This window comes from Schistocerca cancellata, chromosome 2, assembly GCF_023864275.1.
Source record: "Schistocerca cancellata isolate TAMUIC-IGC-003103 chromosome 2, iqSchCanc2.1, whole genome shotgun sequence".
Classification (NCBI taxonomy): domain Eukaryota; kingdom Metazoa; phylum Arthropoda; class Insecta; order Orthoptera; family Acrididae; genus Schistocerca; species Schistocerca cancellata.
The window spans coordinates 894,190,423-894,211,155 of record NC_064627.1 but is presented as its reverse complement, the minus strand read 5'-3'; positions in this window follow the sequence as shown (position 1 = coordinate 894,211,155).

Genomic DNA, 20,733 nt, shown 5'->3' with positions numbered 1-20,733 from the left:
ATATCTGTTCAGTGCAGTGCCGTGATAGGTCTATGGACTCCAATGGAATACTGTTTTTTACATCCATAGCCACTCCCCCACCCCGAAAGGAACTTCTTGAAAAACAGCCAGCTAATTTGTATCCTTGTAAAGGAAGCCTCTGAATTGTCAAATTATGCTCCGACAGACCAATAATTTCAGAGTCAACATTTGTAAGTATTTCATTAACTTTACCTCTGGTTTGACAGATACTCAGGGACCCAATTGCACTACGATGAACTCGCTAAGTTACGTCACCTGGAACCCTTTGGGAAAGTGGGAAAAAAAAGCTGCAATCAATAACCTCATTATTTGGTAGCTGTAAAGGTTCTAATCGTCATTGAGTGAATTATACTAGATGCGGCGTACCTGAAGAAACTTGTGGACTCCTTTACTCACTGAAAGTTGGCCACGATCAACGCTAGGGATGGTATTACAAGGTATCAGCGTGGTGTCTTCCCGGAGTAACAAATTCTTTTTGCCCGGTGTGCTTAGTGAGGGCAGATGGGGACTAGGTTATGCAAAACAGTTGACAGGCGATGTTTAGCGAGGTAGACATGTGGAGGTTATAAGATTACCAGAAGGTAATAAAAGACGGGTGACAGCTTCGAACCAGTCGGACAAATACTTCACGCTGATCATAGTGCTATTCATGGCAAATCCGAGGCAAATGGAAAATTTCATAATAAAATCCTTTTACTTCCTTTTCAATACCGTTTTTGCACCTCTAGTGCATATTTAGAGGTCCTGCTTCATCTTTAGTGCTTCAGGTGTTATAGAAGGACATTCACTGACACGTCAGCATTACAGAAACGCATTATAAATGTTAACATCAATACGAACCACATGTGGGAGAGACTGAATCACATTGTGCTGCTTGAAGAGGGAACAACTTCCCTCAGAACACTATCCATAAATAAAGAATAATTGTAAGAATACGGAATGAAAATCAACACCAAGATAACTTAGGTCATGTGAATACGTGATGAAAGAGATATGAAAGTGAAAACAACAGAAGGTCAAACTGAACACGTTATACAATACAGATATGTGGGGATCATACTAACTGATAGCTCGACGAGTGAAAAAGAAATAAGGTTAAGTAATGCAATGGAAAATCAAGTTTTCCAGAAAAAGAGATGCATATAATGCTTCTAATTGGGGTTCGAGCTATGAAAACGCTGCTTAAATGGTTTGCGTGCAGTGTTTTTCTGTTTAACTGTGAAAGCTGGATGTTGAAGAAGAGAGAAAGAGACAAAACTGAATCATTCAAGATGTGGATTAGGAGAAGAATGGAGAAAATAAAATGGATTGACGAAGTGGAGAACAGTGAAATACTTGGCAGGGTGTAGGAACAAATAACTCTCTTTCTTCTAGTAAAGGAAAGGAAAGCACTGGGTGAAAGATACATCGAGAGGAAAAGAATATCTAACAACTCTTATCGAAGGTGTTGTGGCTGTGCCCTCTTGTAATGTTTTGTTGTTCCTGAATGAATGCGCAGAAAGTGGTATGATAGACGGGTGGCCGGTTTCCTCTCACTGCAACACAAAATGCACACGTGGTTAAAATACACATTATTACAGGAACGAACTGAGTACTTAACTTCAATGACGTCCAATCTGAAGTTCTGTGGTTAAAAGCAATCAAATTACATGTGCTAATTCTTGAGTCTTGTTCGTGTCTATATTACAAGTATATACAATGATTAACGTTCCCTCACAACTAGGTAAGGAGCGAGGCGATGTGTAGCACTGTGGAAGACTAGAGCACAGTGCGAGGTACGGAGGTGCAGTGCGAACTGAGTCCCGATGCGACGTACTGAGGTACTGCAAAAAACTGGTGATTTCTCAAACTGGGGAACAATCATGAATCGGGTGCCGCAAGGTTCGGTCTTGGGTCCTCTGGTGTTCTTAATATCTATTAATGACTTGACATTCTATATTCACGAAGATGCAAAGCTGGTACTTTTTGCCGATGATACAAGTATACCTATCACACCCAACAGAAGAATTAACTGATGAAATTGTAAACGATGTTTTTCAGAAAGTTATTAAGTGGTTCTCTGCAAATGGGCTCTCACCAAACTTTTTACAAAACACAGTATATACAGTTCCACACAGTAAATGGAATGACACCATTAATAAATAAATACTTCGATCAGAAATCGATAGCTAAGGTAGAATATTCGAAATTTCTAGGTGTATGCACTGATGAGGGGTTGAACTGGAAGAATCACACTGTAGATCAGCTGAAACGTTTGACTTCAGCTACTTATGCTATTAGGGTCATTGCAAATTTTGGCGATATACATCTCAGTAAGTTAGCTTACCATGCCTATTTTCTTTCTCAGCTTTCGTATGGCATCATTTCTGGGCTAACTCATCACTGAGTAAAATAGTGTTCATTGCACAAAAGCGTGTAATCAAAATAATTCCTGGAGTTCCTCCAAGATCACCCTGCAGACACTTATTTAAAGAGTTGGTTGGTTGGTTGGTTGGGGAAGGAGACCAGACAGCGTGGTCATCGGTCTCATCGGATTAGGGAAGGATGGGGAAGGAAGTCGGCCGTGCCCTTTCAGAGGAACCATCCCGGCATTTGCCTGGAGTGATTTAGGGAAATCACGGAAAACCTAAATCAGGATGGCCGGACGCGGGATTTATTTAAAGAGCTAGGGATCTTCACTGTAGCCTCACAATATACAGGGTGGTCCATTGATAGTGACCGGGCCAAATATCTCACGAAATAAGCATCAAACGAAAAAACTACGAACAACGAAACTCGTCTAGCTTGAAGGGGTAAACCAGATGGCACTATGATTGGCCCGCTAGATGGCGCTGCCATAGATCAAACGGATATCAACTGTGTTTTTTTTTAAATAGGAACCCTCATTTTTATTACATATTCGTTTAGTACGTAAAGAAATATGAATGCTTTAGTTGGACCACTTTTTTCGCTTTGTGATAGATGGCGCTGTAATAGTCAGAAACGTATAAGTATATGGTATCGCGTAACATTCCGCCAGTGCGGACGGTATTACCTGTTATAAAATAGACCGTTTACCAATAGCGGAAAAGGTCTATATCGTGTTGGTGCATGGCTATTGTGATCAAAATGCCCCACGGGCGTGTGCTGTGTACGCTGCTCGGTATCCTGGACGACATCATCCAAGTGTCCGATCGTTCGCCAGATAGTTACGTTATTTAAGGAAACAGGAAGTGTTCAGCCACATGTGAAACGTCAACCTCGACCTGCAACAAATGATGATGCCCAAGTAGGAGTTTAAGCTGCTGTCGCGGCTAATGCCTCGGACCTTTGGAGGTGACGGAGTCCCACCTCTAACTGACAAACCAGGGACTCCGAAGATACTACTTGGCAAACAAATGGTAATGAGATGGGGAGCTATTAATATCAATGGGGGCTACTCTGGGAAGAAGGTAGAGCTGGCAGAGGCTGCAAGTAAGATGGGGCTGGATGTTTTAGCTGTTAGTGACATTCGGGTAAGGGGTGAGAAAGAAGAGGAAGTGGGAGAATACAAGGTGTACCTGTCAGGAGTCAAAGCAGGAATAGCACAATGGGGTGTAGGGCTTTACATCAGGAAAGAAATGGAACCCAGCGTAGTTGCAATAAGGTATGTAAACGAACGACTGATGTGGATAGATTTGACAGTGTCTAGCAAGAAAATTAGGATTGTGTCAGTATATTCGCATTGTGAAGGGACAGATCAAGATAAGATGGATAGTTTTTATGAGGCACTCAGTGACGTAGTTGTTAGAGTAAAGGACAAGGACAGTGTTCTGCTCATGGGTGATTTTAACGCCAGGATTGGAAATCGAACAGAAGGGTATGAAAAGGTTATGGGTAAATTTGGAGACGATATGGAGGCCAACAGGAACGGGAAACAACTCTTGGATTTCTGTGCCAGTATGGGCTTAGTAATCACAAACTCCTTTTTTAATCACAAGAACATTCACCGGCATACTTGGGAAGGCAGGGGAACCAGATCTGTCATTGACTATAGAATAACAGATCAGGAATTTAGGAAGGCTGTGAGGGACACACGTGTATTCAGGGGATTCTTTGGTGACACTGATCATTATTTAATCTGCAGCGAAATTGGTATTGTGATGCCGAAAGTGCATATGTAGGTCCATATGTAGGAGGATAAGAGTGGAGAATCTTCAGGATAAGAAAATCAGGCACAAGTACATAACAATGATCTCCGAAAGGCACCAGTTAGTTGAATGTAGTCAATTACAGTCATTGGAAAAGGAATGGACAAGGCACAGGGACACAGTACTAGAAGTGGCTAAAGAATGTCTTGGAACAGTAATGTGTAAAGGTAGGATGAAGCAAACAGCTTGGTGGAATGACACAGTCAAGGCAGCCTGTAAAAGGAAAAAGAAGGCGTATCAAAAATGGCTACATACTAGAACTCAGGTAGACAGAGAAAGTTATGTTGAAGAAAGAAACAAAGCCAAACAGATAATTGCAGCATCCAAGAAGAAATCTTGGGAAGACTTTGGAAACAGGTTGGAGACTATGGGTCAAGCTGCTGGAAAACCATTCTGGAGTGTAATTAGCAGTCTTCGAAAGGGAGGTAAGAAGGAAATGACAAGTATTTTGGACAGGTCAGGAAAACTGCTGGTGAATCCTGTGGATTCCTTGGGCAGATGGAGGGAATATTTTGAAGAGTTGCTCAATGTAGGTGAAAATACGATCAGTAATGTTTCAGATTTCGATGTACAATGGGATAGGAATGAGGATGGAAATAGGCTCACATTTGAGGAATTGGTGAAAATGGTCAATAGATTGCAGTGCAATAAAGCAGCTGGGGTGAATGAAATTAAGTCGGAACTCATCAAATATAGTGGAATGTCAGGTCTTAAATGGCTACACAGGATAATTGAAATGGCCTGGGAGTCGGGACAGGTTCCATCAGACTGGACAAAAGCAGTAATCACACCAATCTTTAAAAGTGGAAACAGAAAAGATTGTAACAACTACAGTGGTATCTCTTTAATCAGCGTTGTGGGTAAAATCTTCTCAGGTATTGTTGAAAGGAAAGTGCGAGTATTAGTTGAGGACCAATTGGATGAAAATCAGTGTGGGTTTAGGCCTCTTAGAGGTTGTCAGGACCAGATCTTTAGCTTACGCAAATAATGGAGAAGTGTTATGAATGGAACAGGGAATGGTATCTATGCTTTATAGATCTAGAAAAGGCATATGACCGGGTTCCTAGGAGGAAGTTATTGTCTGTTCTACGAGATTATGGAATAGGAGGCAAACTTTTGCAAGCAATTAAGGGTCTTTACATGGATAGTCAGGCAGCAGTTAAGAGTTGACAGTAAATTGAGTTCATGGTTCAGAGTAGTTTCAGGGGTAAGACAAGGCTGCAACCTGTCTCCACTGTTGTTCATATTATATATGGATCATATGTTGAAAACAATAGACTGGCTGGGTGAGATTAAGATGTGTGAACACAAAAGAATCAGTATTGCATATGCGGATGACTTAGTTGTGATGGCAGATTCGATTGAAAGTTTGAAAAGTAATATTTCAGAGCTAGATCAGAAATGTAAGGACTATGGTATGAAGATTAGCATCTCCAAAACGAAAGTAATGCCAGTGGGAAAGAGATATAAACGGATTGAGTGCCAAATAGGAGGAACAAAGATAGAACAGGTGGACAGTTTCAAGTACTTAGGGTGCATATTCTAACAGGATGGCAACGTAGTGCAAGAACTGGAAGCGAGGTGTAGCAAAGCTAATGCAGTGAGTGCTCAGCTACGATCTACTCTCTTCTGCAAGAAGGAAGTCAGTACCAAGACTAAGTTATCTGTGCACCGTTCAATCTTTCGACCAACTTTGTTGTATGGGAGTGAAAGCTGGGTGGATTCAAGTTACCTTATCAACAAGGTTGAGGTTACGGATATGAAAGTAGCTAGGATGATTGCAGGTACTAGTAGATGGGAACAATGGCAGGAGGATGTCCACAATGAGGAAATCAAAGAAAAACTGGGAATGAACTCTATAGATGAAGCAGTAAGGGCGAACAGGCTTAGATGGTGGGGTCATGTTACGCGCATGGGAGAAGCAAGGTTACCCAAGAGACTCATGGGTTCAGCAGTAGAGGGTAGGAGGAGTCGGGTCAGACCAAGGAGAAGGTACCTGGATTGGGTTAAGAATGATTTTGAAGTAATAGGTTTAACATCAGAAGAGGCACCAATGTTAGCACTGAATAGGGGATCATGGAGGAACTGTATAAGGGGGGCTATGCTCCAGACTGAACGCTGAAAGGCATAATCAGTCTTAAATGATGATGATGATGATGATGATGATGATGACATCTATTTTCGTGAACAAGAATGTTACTCATTCTTGCGCCAAATTAGGCTGGCGACCGTTTTCTTTATCCTTTGAACAGTGTGGATAGGTTAAATATTGTCTATTTCTGTATAATTATTTACGCAATTCTGACTTTCACTTGCTATAGGTCGGCCGCGGTGGCCAAGCGGTTCTAGACGCTTCAGTCCGGAACCGTGCGACCACTACGGTCGCAGGTTCGAATCCTGCTTCGGGCATGGATGTGTGTGATGTCCTTAGGTTAGTTAGGTTTAAGTAGTTCTAAGTTCTAGTGGACTGATGACCTCAGATGTTAAGACCCATAGTGCTCAGAGCCATTTGAACCATTTTTTGAACTTGCTATAAGCCACCTCCGTTAAGTACATCACGGTCAACATAACAAAATTCCTATCAGAGGGTAACACTGCTCAGTTGCTTTACACCATAATTGCTTTATGAAGATAGTTTTATTTCACGACCTGCCTCCAACTTTAAGGTTATTGTTACGGTGCTCGCTTGCTTCCAGGTCCGTATCGATCTTAGTGCTGAGTTTTCACTCAGATGGCGCTTTAGCGTTAGGCGGTTGTTTCCGTGTGTGATCGCTGGCCGGGGTTAGCTGGAGGTGTGTGAGGAGGTGAGAGGTGGCTGTCTTGCCGTGGAGACAGTTCGGCTTGCCTGGGGTTGTTTGCGTCTGGACGCCGAGTGGGGCCCGATGGGAAGACCGGATCGTGATTTTACGGTTAATAGTGTGGACAGCGGCGTGGTGTGCTGTTTAACTTGATTCGCAAGGGGAGCAAAATCTCGCGTGTTGTAGTTTGTCGAGCGTGAGTTTGAAATACCTTCTATGTGCGGCGGGATGTCATTTCGTCCTCCTGTCTCCCCGTCGCTGGGATTGCTACCCTCGTTTACCGCCCCATGGATGTATATCGATGGGCTACGGTGCTTTCCGTACTCTACTAGACGCTGGTGATGGAAGTGCGTCGTTCAGCGGGACGTTAGTCTGGGTGCTTTATGTTTGATCTTCAAGTGCATAGTCTTCGAGTGGCACTCCTAAGAGTTTGCCTTGCGCAGTTAGATTGGAGTGTATTTGGCCTTGTGGTGCTTCCACTTACCGTTAACGAAGGTTAAGCTTGATTAAGCACTCCGTACGATGCTTGGCATCTCAGCAGGCGGGTCGGAGCCACCTTCGCGGCTAAACGGAAGCCTTTGGACTGAGAGGTTTTGTATTTTGCATATTGTTCATAAATCGTTGTTTTAGTATTAAGTTGGCTGAGGTTTCTTATGGATTTCCATGCATTTGGTCTGTTGTCCGGCCCGGGCTAGGTCTTGTTATTTTAAAAACCGTTCCTTGTTTTGGCTTAGTACGATTTTGGTTTCCTGCCTGGTTGTTCTGGTAGTACGTCGGGTCGCTGTGGTTGTGTCGTGGAGTACCATTTGTGTGAACTGCTTCACTGGGGAGTACTGCTCGGGCCATTCTTGGTTTTCTTTGTATGAAATAATTTTATTATTATTTTAAAGTAACATTATCACTTAAATGATTTAATTCTTGTTGCGTTAATTACATCTTGGTTACTGAAAGATTTAGTAGTGTAATCTCATTACACTACTAAATAGTGGAACATGCCCCTTTACCTTTCGTAATCAGGTAATTACCGAAAGACCTTAAGGTCATACTCATATGATGTGATTTTCTTAAATTATTGTATTTTTATGTCATGTTATTGTTTTTTAAATTTGCTGATCACTGGTGTACTGTTCCAAGTATTCAGGTAGCTATTACTTGGGTGGAACGCTCGGAACCACAACGGAGAGAGTAGTTGCGTGCCTTATGTGTCCGTTGTTGGCGCGGCCTGGTGTCCGTTGTTTGTTTTGGTGCACCGGAGTTAAGTATTGTGTTGCCTCCTCCCTTGCGGCACCGTCGTGTTCTTCCCATAAACATTTCCTTCAAGACACTTTAGTTAATTTTATGCCGGTATTATTTTAATTTCTTACATCGGTAAAATTGTGCGGCCTTCATTATGCACACTGTTCGTCATAATGTCTCGTATATCATGATGTGCGTGTGTAATGGTGCAATAAATGGGTGATTGTTATTTCTGTTGGCGCCCTTCATACTTCCTTTCTTGTCCCTATTGGTACGGTATCCTTGTGTTGGTAACCCACATCAGTTATGGTATAGCAGTAGCAGACGGTAGTAGTATACGTTATTTAAAAAATGAAGCACCAATGAAAAATCTGTGGCTCCTAAATGTACACTGGCATAGTAAAAACGCTATCATAGAGCTAGTAGACAGATAATTAAGTTTCTCAAAACAAAACAAAAAATAAAACGTTCGTTGTGACCGCTGGACCAAAATTAATGAAGTTGATACAGTGGCGTAGATTTCTACCAGATTACGCTGATGCAATAGCTCCCTACTTAGCAATCATATACAACCGCTCGCTCACCGATAGATCTGTGCCTACAGATTGTAAAATTACGCAGGTCGCACCAGTGTTTAAGAAGGGTCGCAGGAGTAATCCATCGAACTACAGACCTATATCATTGATGTCGGTTTGCAGTAGGGTTTTGGAGCATATACTGTATTCAAACATTATGAATCACCTCGAAGGAAACGATCTATTGATACGTAATCAGCATGGTTTCAGAAAACATCGCTCTTGTGCAACGCAGCTAGCTCTTTATTCGCACGAAATAATGGCCGCTATCGACATCTCAAGTTGATTCCGTATTTCTAGATTTCCGGAAAGCTTTTGACACCGTTCCTCACAAGCGACTTCTAATCAAGCTGCGGGCCTATGGGGTATCGTCTCAGTTGTGCGACTAGATTCGTGATTTCCTGTCAGGAAGGTCGAAGTTCGTAGTAATAGACGGCAAATCATCTAATAAAACTGAAGTGATATCAGGTGTTCCCCAGGGAAGCGTCCTGGGACCTCTACTGTTCCTGATCTATATAAATGACCTGGGTGACAATCTGAGCAGTTGTCTTAGGTTGTTCGCAGATGATGCTGTAATTTACCGTCTAGTGAGGTCATCCGAAGACCAGTATCAGTTGCAAAGCGGTTTAGAAAAGATTGCTGTATGGTGTGGCAGGTGCCAGTTGACGTTAATAACGAAAAGTGTGAGGTGATCCACGTGAGATCCAAAAGAAATCCGTTAGAATTCGATTACTCGATAAATAGTACAATTCTCAAGGCTGTCAATTCAACTACGTACCTGGGTGTAAAAATTACGAACAACTTCAGTTGGAAAGACCACATAGATAATATTGTGGAGAAGGCGAGCCAAAGGTTGCATTTCATTGGCAGGACACTTAGAAGATGCAACAAGTCCACTAAAGAGACAGCTTACACTACACTCGTTCGTCCTCTGTTAGAATATTGCTGCGCGGTGTGGGTTCCTTACCAGGTGGGATTGACGGAGGACATCGAAAGGGTGCAAAAAAGGGCAGCTCGTTTTGTATTATCACGTAATAGGGGAGAGAGTGTGGCAGATATGATACGCGAGTTGGGATGGAAGTCATTAAATCAAAGACATTTCGTCGCGGCGAGATCTATTTACGAAATTTCAGTCATCAACTTTATCTTCCGAATGCGAAAATATTTTGTTGAGCCCAACCTACATAGGTAGGAATGATCATCAAAATAAAATAAGAGAAATCAGAGCTCGAACAGAAAGGTTTAGGTCTTCGTTCTTCCCGCGCGCTGTTCGGGAGTGGAATGGTAGAGAGATAGTATGATTGTGGATCGATGAACATTCTGCCAAGCACTTAAATGTGAATTGCAGAGTAATCATGTAGATGTAGATGTAGAAAGATAAGATAAGAGAGATTAGAGCTCGTACAGAGGCATATAGGCAGTCATTTTTCCCTCGTTCTGTTTGGGAGTGGAACAGGGAGAGAAGATGGTACTTGTGGTACGAGGTACCCTCCGCCACGCACCGCATGGTGGATTGCGGAGTATGTATGTAGATGTAGATGTAGAAGGTGTTGTGGCTGTGGTCCCTTGTAATGGTTTGTTGTTCCTGAGTGAATGCGCAGAAAGTGGTGTGGTAGGTGGGTGGCCGGTTTCCTCTCACTCCAGCACAAAATGCACACGTTGTTAAAACACACTTTATTACAGGAACCAAGTGATTACTTGACTTCAATGACGTCCAATCTGAAGTTCTGTGGTTAAAAGTAAACAAATTACATTTACTAATTCTTTAGTCTTGTTCGTGTTCATATCACAAGTATGTACAAGTATTAACGTTCCCTCACAACTAGGTAAGGAACGAGGCGACGACTAGCACTGTGGAATACAAGAGCACAGTGCGAGGTACTGAGCTGCGACGTACTGAGGTACTGCACGGTCGGCGGATGCAGCCTATATGCACCTTACCCGGGGCCTTTATCGTCGCGTAGCCTGGGGTTTAGGCACGCCTGCTATATAATGTTTCCTAGTGCCGACCGGTGTGCTAACGAAGGCGTACGCCAGCAGAGGAAGTGTATTGGAAGGCCAGAAGAAAACAGGAAGAAGAAAAGGACTGCTGGCTGAAGTGAAAGAGAGGAATGTTGTGGGTTGGCAGGAGAACCAACACCGGTTTTGATAGGAAGCCGAAAGGCACGCGTTTTAGCTCACGCAGGCTGGCGTGAGGTCTGGAACAGGTCAAGGAAGTTAGACTTTAGCAAAAAACGTACGTAGCTGCTGGAATACTTAACTTTAATCCATAATTGGTGAATGTCGCTCTTGACGGTACATTATTCATAATCTCAATAGTAACTGGTAATGGCGCCTTGCTAGGTCGTAGCAAATGACGTAGCTGAAGGCTATGCTAACTATCGTCTCGGCAAATGAGAGCGTATTTTGTCAGTGAACCATCGCTAGCAAAGTCGGTTGTACAACTGGGGCGAGTGCTAGGAAGTCTCTCTAGACCTGCCATGTGGCGGCGCTCGGTCTGCAATCACTGGATAGTGGCGACACGCGGGTCCGACGTATACTAAAGGACCGCGGCCGATTTAAAGGCTACCACCTAGCAAGTGTGGTGTCTGGCGGTGACACCACAAGGAAGTTAACCGTAGTACGAAGCAGCTGACCCCGAAAAGTATCAGATAGAGACAGCAGTGCTGTTGGAAGCTTTACGACGATTATAAATCTGATATAAAAGAAGCCAAGAAACTACGTGTTTCTGCCACTTCAATATCGCAATGAACACCGTTATTTAAAAAATGAAGCACCAATGAAAAATCTGTGACTCCTAAATGTACAATGGCGTAGTAAAATCGCTATCAAGAGCTAGTAGACGAATAATTAAGGTTTTCAAAACAGAAACAAAAATAAAACGTTCGTTGTGACCTCTGGACCAAAATTAATGAAGTTGATACAGTGCCGTAGGTTTCTACAACCACGTGACGTCTGCTGAGGAGTGAGGCTCTAAATAAGCATGCAGGACATCTCTTCGCCACGGGAACGGGGGCTAGCGCGGCGGCCGCAGCCGACGTGACGGCGGATGAGCGAGAGGGCCTGCCTGGATTCCACGGCCAGCTGCCGCGTCCGGCCGGCGCGCGGTGGCCGCTGGCGCGGAGCGGCCGCCCGGCCGAGCCGCGCATTCCGGCCCATTTCCTTGGGAGTGCGCGCCGCGGCGCGCTGCATTTTCCGGCACATGAGGCCGGCTGAGGCGGGGCTTCCGCGCCATTTGGCGTCCCCGCGCTGACTGACGGACGCCAGCGGCTCGCCGGCGCCTCATAAACACCGCATTACGCATTCAGCGCGCCGCCGCCGGGGGGGCACTAAAAATGCCCCGCCGCCGCCCACGCCCCCGCCGCCCTCAATCCAACCCCCCCACCCCACCCCACCCACTCTGCCGCGCCTCTTCACGGCCAATTGACGGCTGAGAGAGCCGTCCTCGAGCAAGCACTGCCTGCCGGCTTCTCGGAGGCGGCAGCACTGAATCACGAACTGGCTGGCCCAGATACGCCTCCCGTCTGAGAGAAACGCCTCACGTTTCGACTTGAGAGTAGGTGACCGCAGCTGGCGTCTGTGACTGTTTAAGGGCTTTCTGGGTCATATTTCGTAACTTTTCACTTCTAACGACATTACAGGCCAGACGAACACCAGGAAATCCTGACTGTGCCTTTGTTGTTCCCGACTGTTACTACCAGTATGTCTTGATATGTCTCTGTGAAGTCGTTCCAGAATAGAGCAGAATCCTAATGCGAATCACACTTAGATATTTTTATGGTACTAATGCAAACGAGATGATAGTATAATTGTCTCCCACCCCCGTCTTCTGTGTTTCTTCGTGCTGTAGTTAAATTGTGCTCTGTTTCATTCTCACGTAATTCTTACTTAAATATTTCGAGTCAGGCACCAGTTATGTGTAGTTAGGATGTGCATCCAAATATTTAGTTACAATAAATAATTTACGTGAAAGATAAATTCTTTGGTGTCGATCTTACCCCCTTACTCTGATTTCCATTCCTGCATTAATCAAGTTGCTTCATGCACGACATGGAGTGCTATTTATCTGGCTGCTTAAAGAAATTTTCGTACTTGTAATAAAATTATTAAAGTAATTAAACTAATAATCTTACAGCTCCGGTTTTTCTAAATGGTTAGGAAGGGCTTGGGCTGGTGGCGACTCTGAATTTCTGAATTTTTATCATTATTTGTGTGAGAGAAGCAGCTAGAAATGCGAGATAACGTATATGGGTGGTTGAGCAACGTCGTAAACATAGTAATACGCTACAGTCTACAGTCGTTGATCGTTGATTCACGATGATGTGCATGGCACATGTTGTTTCATAAAGGTTTCCTTCAGGGCAGGACCATAGCAAAAATTAACTACCTTTACGCCCCTGTACACTGGACTGGTTTGAAAGCTATTTGGGTTACAGCATGCACTGTATTAGCGCTGGGCCTGAAAGGCCATCCTGGAAGCATATGCTCTAAGGAATGCAACAGACCTCACTTAGAGTTTATTCTAGATCTGACACTGTTGCATTACATATATTTTGGCGTCTAATTTCAAGTCGACTGGTTCATTCTCAAGCCTGGTCTACTCAATCTGCAGTGGAAGTGCCTGATCTTAACGACAATCTTCGAAATTGGGTAATAAGCGCATCGCACAGAGCCGGTAGATAAATGCCGCAATATACTACATACGCTCACTATACATGTTAGAATCAGTCAGTTCAGTACTGGCGTGGTGGCTCAAATGGCTCTGAGCACTATGGGACTCAACTGCTGAGGTCATTAGTCCCCTAGAACTTAGAACTAGTTAAACCTAACTAACCTAAGGACATCACAAACATCCATGCCCGAGGCAGGATTCGAACCTGCGACCGTAGCGGTCTTGCGGTTCCAGACTGCAGCGTCTTTAACCGCACGGCCACTTCGGCCGGCAGTACTGGCGTGTATAATGACCAGACACCGATGAGCCAAAACATTATGACTATCTGCTTAATAGCTTGTCTGTGCGTCTTTGTAACGAAATACATCACTGATTCTGCGTATCAGGGATCCGACAGTTTGTTGATAGGTTTGTGGAGGTATGTGGCATTTTATGTGTACCCGTAAGCCATGTAATTCACGTAAATAATGGGCCGCTGATTTCCGTACGCGTTAATGGCGCCCAACAGTGAACCAGACGGGTTCCATAGGATCTACGAGGCATCCTTTTTTTTTTTAAGTAAGTACCGTTTGGAAATTTAAACAAATACGTGCTAAGGCATGTCAATAATTTTATTTTTACATGAAAGCCTGTACCTTAATCTACGCACTGACGCCATTACAGTCTGATTCTTCCTTGTTTACGTTGTGTATTGAGTGTTTAAGACGCCTCCGATAATCGTGAGTCCCGCCGACTGTGAAGTACGGTATGTTACTATATTTCTTAGTGCTAAAGGCCCAAAAGCGATCGATGTTCATCGTGAGATCTGTGTAGTTTACGGAGGAAACATTATGGAATGGTAAGAAAGTGGGTGAGAGCTTTTAAAGATGGCCGCACAAATGTGCATGATGAACAACGGAGTGGGCGTCCTTCGGTCGTTATTGAAAGTTTGGTGCAGGAAGTGGACAATAAGGTGAGAGAAAACAGACGCTTTACGATTTCCTCCTTGCGGGATGACTTTCTTAATGTTTCTCGTAGTGTTTTGTATGGTATTGTGACCGATCGCTTGAATGACCGAAAATTGTGCGCACGTTGGGTACCGAAAATGTTGACGGATGTGCACAAAACCAAACGTTTAGACAGTGCGTTGACTTTCCTTGAGCGGTACCACAACGACGGTGATGATTTCTAAAGCCAAATTGTTACGGGCGATGAAACATGGGTGGCCTACGTCACACCAGAATCAAAGCAACAGTCCATGGAAGTTGAGCAAGGGTATCGTTTTGCTGCAAGGCAATGCCCGTCCGCATGTGGCGAATCAGACCAAAGATCTCATCACATCTTTTCGATGGGAAACTCCAGATCATCCTCCGTACAGCCCCGATTTGCGCCCAGAGACTACCATCTGTTCCTACACTTGAAGAAACACCTGGACGGTCAGTGTCTTCAAGACGGTGACGAAGTCAAAACAGTGGTGATGCAGTGGTTAACAAGTCAGGCGGCAGACTTTTATGAGGAGGGTATTCAAAAACTGGTACAACGTTATGACAAGTGACTCAATATTGACGGAAATTATGTAGAAAAGTAGATTAACGTACAGGCTTTCATGTAAAAATAAAATTATTTAGATATCTTAGCACATCTTTTTTTTAAATTTCAAAACGGTACTTACTTAAAAAATTCGCTTCGTACATCTGGCGAATTTGGTCGTCGAGTTATCAACGTAAGTTCATCATAATTGTCCTCAAACCACTGCAACACAGTTCTGGCTCGGAGATATGGACACTTATATTGCTAAAAGATAACATCACCGTTTGGGAAGACATCAAGCAAGAAGGGATGTAGGTGGTTCGCAGCTGTCAACGTGTCTTCGATTAACAGATCCCACAGAAGCTCATGAGAATCTCTCCTACAGTATAATAGTGCCCCCACCAGCCTGCACCCGTGGCGCACTGCACGTTTCGAGCCGCAGTTCACATCGATGACGGCGTTTGTGGGGACGACCATCAACTTAGTGTAAGTAAAAATGTGATTCACCAGAAGAGCCGACATGTTTCCTTTTATCAACAGTTGGATATCGACGATCCCGTACGCACTGCAGTAGTAATTGATGATGTCGTTGGATCAACACGTGAACACGTAGGAGTGGTCTGCTGCGAAGCTCCGCGTTCAACAATGTACTCATACGATGAACGGTGTGCTCCGAAACACATATGCGTGCACCAGCATTGTGCCATTTCGGCAAACATGCCACAGATCAATATGTATCATACTTTGCAGACCAGACAATCCTCCAAACCCCGAGTTCTGTCAAGATTCGTAGACGCCCAACCATTTCACCTACATCTATATCCATACTCCGCAAGCCACCTGACGGTGTGTGGCGGAGGGTACCTTGAGTACCTCTATCGGTTCTCCCTTCTATTCCAGTCTCGAATTGTTCGTGGAAAGAAAGATTGTCGGTATGCCTCTGAGTGGGCTCTAATCTCTCTGATTTTATTCTCGTGGTCTCTTCGCGACATATACGTAGGAGGGAGCAATATACTGCTTGACACCTCGGTGAAAGTATGTTCTCGAAGCTTCAACAAAAGCCCGTACCGAGCTTCTGAGCGTCTCTCTTGCAGAGTCTTCCACTGGAGTTTACCTATCATCTCCGTAACGCTTTCGAGATTGCTAAATGATCCTGTAACGAAGCGCGCTGCTCTCCGTTGGATCTTCTCTATCTCTTCTATCAACCCTATCTGGTACGAATCCCTCACCGGTGAGCAGCATTCAAGCAGGGGGCGAACAAGCGTACTGTAACCTACTTCCTTTGTATTCGGATTGCATTTCCTTAGGATTCTTCCAATGAATCTCAGTCTGGCATCTGCTTTAAGGACGATTAATTTTATATGGTCACTCCACCTTAGCACCTTAGTAACGGTTTCACTATCCCTCTACCTCTTTCTGTAGATGCTGACGACAGTAGCACATGAACATTCGACCAGATTCGCCGCTTCCGAGATACTCGTTCATACGCTCTACGCAATAATAATCTGTCCTTTGTCAAAGGCGCTTGTATCAATGTGGTTTCGCTTTTGCAGCCCTTATCTTCTCTAGGGTGATGCGTCCGCGTCTGCTCCACTTACGTACTTTTGTTACCGCGTCACGTGCCCGCACCAAGCGGCATCCGATGTCGCGGTGGGCAGTGGTCATAACGTTTGGTTGTTGAGTGTACGTATATTATTACATTTACTTACCGGCACTGTGTAATGAAGGTATTGGCAGGTTTAGACGGTTCTCATCAAAATTAGGCACTTGCAGTGCAGCCTCACTAGTTCAGGCTTGAAAAATAACCACTTGGTTACAAACGAGTCGCCATTATGCATGTACTGCAACTTTGATAAATTTGTAATAAACTCTTCATGAAATAGAAAGGTTGCTGCTCCTACACCAACAAAATGTTAAAATTTCATAACCGCTGGCCTCAGCGAGTCCACTATTGTTCCCCTTGTACATCAATTCTTCTGTAAACATCTTTTTTTTATGCTGACGACCTTCATGAGTATTTAACTACCACGTTTGAAGACATCAATACTACTGCCGCCCAGAGAAATGAAGATCTGTTCAGTGATCAAGAGGGCTCAAAACGTAGGAATCATCGCAAACGTGAAGAACTTACAAGTAGCTTTAGTATCCCATTAGAAATTAATTAGTTATGAGTTCCACGAAATATGACTTATTATTCGAGACATTATCTAAGTACTATAGTAGAAAATGGTGAAGAACTTCGGATTCGCATCTCGAATCAGAAAATACTTTCACTTAACGCAGGGTGACCTCTGCTTGCCTCTATGCCCTCCAGAAGTTTCCGGACATATTTTTGCAGGATGTGAAATGTGCACTTGTACGTATCCTTCGCTATTGTGATGTAATAAGACAAGTCGTGAAAAGTTATAGATGATTGCTTGTGTGTGTTACATCCGTCACATCCATCAATTTGATCGTAGCATCATAGGCCAAGTTCTGAATAATTTTCATTTCCGTTTCACTAAGTTTGTTTTGGTCATCCTCGGAAATCACGAAAGTATCCGACAGCAGGTAAGGCACCAATATTTAGAAATGACCAAGATCTCGCTCTTAGAATTCCGGATATGTGCAACTTTCTGTGAGCGTCTGAGTGAGCTACTGCTACAAACTTCTCGTGGAGGACCTCTGTTTATTTCCGCTAATAGTTTCTCAGATGTGCCGCGAGATTGTTCGCAAACTGATGGCAGTCTCTAAGTGGCAGAGAAACCGAAACGAGATTATAGCTGACAGAGGTATCCGTTTTGGTTCTACTCGGACAGAACACGGACACGCGCGGAGATGGAGAGGCCAAAAGGAACCGAAGGTTAACGGCAGTGGGCGTCAGACATCACTCAGAGGGGCCGGTGTGTAAGAATGATAGCTGAGGGTCACTGCAGATAAGATCAGGGGAAGACTTCCGTTTCACCATCTGAGGAGGCGCCCTTCACGTCCACACGGGAACGGGAAGGTGTGCGGGCGTACCAGCGGGCGAAGTCTAGTGCAGGCAAAAGCGGATCCAACGGGACGATGGAGCGAGGGGTGGTGCCCCATAGTGGCCTTAGTCCCTCCCTAACAACATTTCGTCAGCGTACAAATTTTCAAACTTCTGAGCTAAATTTGGAAAATAAAGTAGCTTTTAAACTAAGAGACTCGAAAATTTAAAGTAGTAGTAGAAAATCGTAAGCTGTAAACAAAGCTTAACAAACACAGACGTGTTAAACAACATCGGATACTTTTCTTGCCTGAGGGGTACCTAATGTGGATGGACATGTGCCCTCACAAGCTTCAGAGAACATGCCATCCAAGGAAAAGGCGTATATTCCCATGCTGAACGTAAGGGAGCCTTGTACCTTGGAACACTTTTAGATATTTCTCCTTTAGCCGGCCCTTTAGTAGAAGCCTAACATATTTCCTTATTCCCTTTTTATGTGATAGCATTCACTTGCTGTGTGCTGCAGTCTTTCTCTGAAATTACTAAAATTGCTCCAGGTAAATAAGGTTTTACCAAATATGAAAAACTGTTTCAAGATACGACATGGTCATGTACCTAGGAGCAAACAATCCATTGAAATTTAAAATCGTCCCAATCGAGAAAATTTTGTAAATACCGTTTTTAATAGTCTATCTGTTACATTATTGCTCTACAACGCATCAATAATTAGTTAGTAAAATCAAATTAAGTAGAAGTATTATCGAAAGTCAGTTACAAGTTAAATAAAATTTTAAATAGAAGCTGTGGAAACTAATACCAACATCGAAAATCGCAAAACTGTTACGACTTTGAAGGAGCTCAGTTCATCGCAATTACTACATGTTTCATGGCAGAGGACCTTTGTCCACTTCAAGTTAGAGGATCGTGCACGACTGACGAATTATGGCTTAACCGCCCACACGTTATGTAACTGGTTATACGGATAGAGGATTTAACTCACTGTAAAATTATGTAACTCAAGAAATAACATTATGTTCAAAATATCTTTAACACACTGTACAGCACTAAGTGTAGACCCTATAGAAATCAAAATATTTGCGTATGCTGCACAAAACACAACCTCATGTCTCACAACAACAAAAATAGTAGACAACGATGGAAACTGCTAATCATCAGTGTTCGGCCCTAGAGCAGGTCTTCACATTTAGTCTTGGCATTTTCTACCCTCTTCGTTTTTTCGTTGTTTCCTGTTCTTTTACTTCTTTTGCACCCTCTTCTTCTTCTTCGGTTCGCCGTTCCTTCGGTAGCATCCATCAGTAAACAGTCTCTTCTAATACAGTGTTCAAGCCTACTGTGATTCCTCTTCCTGATTATCTTTAAAACTTCTCTCTCTTCCCTCATTCTTCCTAACACCTCATTTCTCACTTTGTCTACCCATTTTATCCCTTCAATCTCCCTCCAAAACAACATCCCAAATGCTTCTTCTTTCTTCTTCTTCCTTCAGTGTCCGTGTCTTAGTTCTGTATAATTCCACGCTTCATATGAAACTCTTCACCTGTCTCTTCCTCAGGTTCAAAAAATGTTCAAATGTGTGTGAAATCTTATGAAACTTAACTCCTAAAGTCATCAGTCCCTAAGCTTACACACTACTTAACCTAAATTATCCTAAGGACAAACACACACACCCATGCCCGAGGGAGGACTCGAACCTCCGCCGGGACCAGCCGCACAGTCTGTGACTGCAGCGCCTGAGACCGTTCGGCGAATCCCGCGCGGCCTTCCTCAGGTCCCTGTCCATGAAACCACATAGAAACCGCCTCTTATTAAATGACTCCTTGGCAATTGCTATCCGTGTTTTCATCTCCTTATTACATCCCATGTCGTCCTAGTAATGCTGTCAGATATTTGAAAGTAATAACTTGTTCTATATCTTCCTGCCCTAACTTTACAGTTTCTTTTAATTTTTTGCTCTTATCAACATACATTTTGTCCGTTTCTTATTAATTCTCATTCCGAATTCCTCGTCTGCCTTATTTAACTCTTTTAACATTCGAGTCATAGTTTTTCCTCTCTCTGCCAGTAACACTACATCATCCCCAAATCGAATACATTCTATCCTACTGCAACCGACTCGCACTCCTATACTTTGTTTCAAACATTTATGAATAATGTACTTCAAATATATGTTGAACAGCATTGGAGATAGACAGCAGCCTTGACTCACGCCCCTTCCAATTGTGCTTTCCTCTGTCATCTCATTCCCAATGTGTACTCGTACTTTTTGCTATAGATACAGGTTTTTAATCAGTTCTGTATCACTCAAGTCCATACCACTCTTCCTTAGAATGACCATTAATTTATTCCGTTGCGCTTTATTAAAGGCTTTCTGTAAGTCAATGAAAACAGTACAAACTTCTCTTCCTCTTTCAATGTATCTATCACCCACAATCCTCAGCATTCTCTTGTAACTTTCCAACTTCTAATTCCATGTTGTCGCTCTGCAATACTTTTTACAGTCTTCCTTTAAGTCCTCGATTTATCACCCTTAATACAACTTTTACTGCGTGAGAATATACATATAGTTCTAAAATCCTTACATTTCTTTGCATTCATTTTTTTCTGAATCGGTACCGTTGCTGTCGAGAGAAAGGTCATCCCGCCGTTCACCCTTTTCATGTAACTTATTACATAGGTATGTTAACTCTCTCACACCACTACCCCCAAGCCTCTTAAACATCTCTACCGATAATCCATCTCTATCATTCTTCATCTCTCTTAAAGCCCTTGCTACTTCTCCTTCCAA